This window comes from Diachasma alloeum, unplaced genomic scaffold, assembly GCF_001412515.2.
Source record: "Diachasma alloeum isolate Michigan unplaced genomic scaffold, Dall2.0 Dall_scaffold_02733, whole genome shotgun sequence".
NCBI lineage: Eukaryota > Metazoa > Arthropoda > Insecta > Hymenoptera > Braconidae > Diachasma > Diachasma alloeum.
Genome location: NW_021682331.1, coordinates 3,151 through 6,752, shown reverse-complemented (window position 1 = coordinate 6,752; position 3,602 = coordinate 3,151). Strand labels below are relative to the sequence as shown.

The 3,602-nt window shown below is 38.9% G+C and overlaps 1 pseudogene; it reads left to right on the top strand.

The window, feature by feature from the left end:
- On the top strand, positions 1-2,328 carry LOC107046872 (annotated as a pseudogene).
- The last annotated feature ends 1,274 nt before the right edge of the window (positions 2,329-3,602 follow it).

Genomic DNA, 3,602 nt, shown 5'->3' with positions numbered 1-3,602 from the left:
ATGTGGATTATCAGCTTCAGAAAGGACAACCAGGTATGAAGACTCCTTTTTTGTTATGGTTTTGTTTTGGTAATCTGACCGACTCTGATGGACACATGAGAGAGTAGAGCCTTCCCCGATGGACAAATGACCGTGTAAAAAGTGCCTCTTTGTTTACACTGTTGCAATAAATAGTATAGAGGATTTCCCTCGATATCAAATCTAACTGTGAAGGGCTCTCTCCCCCCTCCCCCCTCGATCTTTCTCCTTTAACTGTCTCTTCTCTCGTTCGTTGGGACGAAGAGTGAGCCCAATTCTGCTTTTGTTCAATGACCATATTCAATAATTCATTGTTTCTAGGCTTTCGCCGCAGTTTACGCCTACACTCGAGGTGCAAGAGCACCGCTATATGAAGCAATCCTACAGCGTGTTCTACAATTAGCTCCGGGTTTGAAGAACGTAGAGCTGATTGTCTCAGATTTTGAAAGAGCACCACGCAAAGCATGTAAAGCATTGTTCCCGAGAGCCAAATTACAAGGTTGCCTATTTCACCTAGTGCAAGTATGTTAAAGCTCAAGTCCGTCTTGTAGTTTAAATCACTTTTCCATCAGTTGTCTAATTATAATCAACTTACAGGCGATATCTGCATACTGGGCAGATATCTTGAAACTTGTAAAGCTTCAAGCTCCCCGTGAAGCAAAATTTCTAAGTCGATCTCTCGGATTACTTCCGCCTCAACTTTTGACGGTTGGAATAGATGTTCTTGAAGAAGTAACGCAGTCGCATACAACAAACTTTCCGGAGCTTCTGCGTTTTATCGGATATCTAAGGAGACAATGGTTGTGGGATACTGAGTGGACCTCTGTGTACGGGAGTGCTATTAGAACAAATAATGATTCTGAAGCATATAACCGCCATTATACGCCTCGAGTCGGTGGCCCTCGTGTCACCATTTTCATACTCATTCCTACGTATACTTTACAATTCTTGACTCATTATAAGCCGTTCATCATTTATTTCCGAATCAATGAATTGTATTCAGCATTTTTAGATTTATTTCAACATTTGTTTGATTGAAACAGGAAATCTCTTTAACTAATATGGTCTTTCATGGTTTTCTCTTTGAAATTGCTCATTCACCGGCAGGCTCAGTACTCGTGGAATACAAAGAAAACCAATGAACGGACGAGTTGCATGGAAATGAGTTGTTTATTAGCGGTTTTAAAAAGAATCTACCCAAAAAAATATACACGTATTAAATCAAGTCATGTCCATTTAAAATTGATTCACTTCTTCACTTGAAAGAATAAAGGTTCATTCGAATAATATAAATTCTAATTGTTGAAATTCCGTTGCTGGGAGAGATCCTGAATATTTCGCATCATCTCAGTATTGTATATCGTACTTTTTGAATTGCAGGTAACTTACAAGAAGTCATCGAAGATGAATCAATCAAGTTGCAGAGATTGAACAATAATCTACCCATTTCCAAAATCAAGAAGGAAAAGGAATTGTACAATCGAGACATGTGTATCCTGAAAGCGCAGGAGAAACTCCTTGCTCAGGTGAAAACTGGAACGGCTGTCCCAAGGTGAAATTTTTATTACAAAAAATTATAACACGCGGTCGAGGGGGGGGAGTATCGACAACTGTTTTCATATGTGATGGATTAATGAAATTCCTATTTTTTATTGGAAGAACCATAATGCAAAAAACACGAAAAAATACCTGACTACAATACAGCCTTGTGATTATTAGTAAAGATGTATGTGTGCTTTGGAATCTCTCTAACAATAATAATCATCATAAATTTTCAGTAACATCACAAAGAAGACTGTTTATGATTTTTTAAGAGAATGTCTACCTCCAAAAATTCAAGCAAAAATCGATGAAGAGCAAGGGAAATCCTTCCCACGCAAGCGTTCTGAAGTACAGAATTCAGATGTCCTAGAGCTGGCCGATGAAAATGAACAGTATGGAGGTAGATAAATCAAATGCAATAAAAAACGTACGATGTGGCCCACCTCATTGTGAGAATAATATTTCTAATATATCCTATCTCCATTTCAGTCAAGAAAAAACGTTAAGCGAGGAGACAACATTCTGCAATATCTAGCTCTGAGCGAAAACGCCAGGAAAAGAAAATACTCACGATACCACGTAGGATTCTTACGTACATCAATAATATACTCCATTTATTTGCTTATTAACCCTTTAAATGCTTACCTTTCTTTTTTTTCAGAACCAGAGGACGTGAATGGGACTGTTGAAAGTGAGATCAATCATGATTGGGATGTCTTCGAATATCTATTGCTGGAGGCTCATGGGCAAAATTGCCCTTACTTATAACATTTTTTATATCGATGACCGCTCGAAATAGCTGTTACAATACTTAGATTTGTGTTACATGCAAATATAGTAGATATTATGTAAACAATATTTTATTCAGAATAAGTTGTGTACAAAGTTATTGCAACAGACCACTGCAAAATGTACTCTTTGCATGTTTCACCCATTGCTATTTCTTATTGATCATTTGACAGTCTCTCAATTGGTTTTGTACAATTATTTAATTTTTAATGATTGCAAATAATAATGGAATAAAGATCATTTATTCCAATTCTACCGATTTCACTCATTTATACCCCAATTAACCCTTTTTAACGCATTTATGAAATAAAAATGAGAAAAATAAAAAACGGACACCCGGTAGAATCGCAGATGCTTGTTCGATAGCCAATTCTCTCATTGTGCGATACATACTGCCATCTCTTAGTTCCAATCGGAAACTATAACTAATATCGATTGCAGTCAACACGGGATTAATCTCTACCTTACCCACACTGTCTGACCGACCCTGCGAGGGATGAACAGATGTGACTTTGTACAGTTGTTTTTTTGTACAGCTGAATTCGTGTACAGTTGTGCCCTCGCGATTCTAACAAGTCTATGGACAGTCGACCATTTGTACAGTCGTGCAAGTATGAACGGAGCCCCCCCTTTTTTTCAATCTCTTTGCTCTTTCAAAATTTCACTCCTCCCTCCCTAACAGGTGCTGAGGGATGAAATTCGTGATGTGTCACTCATTGTGTATTAAATGCTCAAGACGTTGATACAAATTTCATCCCTTAGTCGCAGTTAGGGTGGGAGGAATGGATTTTTGAATTGAAAAATTTTTTTTCCATCTCTTCGCACATTAAAAAATTCACTCCTCCCTCCCTAACTGGCCCTTAGGGATAAAGTTTGTGTCACATATTGAGTATTAAATGCTCAATATGTTGGCATAAATTTCATCCCCTAATCGCAATTAGGGTCGGAGGAATGAATTTTTGAATTGAAAAAAAAATTGTTTTTTTCAGAGAGAGAGAGAGAGAGAGCGAGAGAGAGAGAGAGCGAGAGAGAGAGAGAGCGAGAGAGAGAGAGAGCGAGAGAGAGAGAGAGCGAGAGAGAGAGAGAGCGAGAGAGAGAGAGAGCGAGAGAGAGAGAGAGCGAGAGAGAGAGAGAGCGAGAGAGAGAGAGAGCGAGAGAGAGAGAGAGCGAGAGAGAGAGAGAGCGAGAGAGAGAGAGAGCGAGAGAGAGAGAGAGCGAGAGAGAGAGAGAGCGAGAGAGAGAGAGAGCGAGAG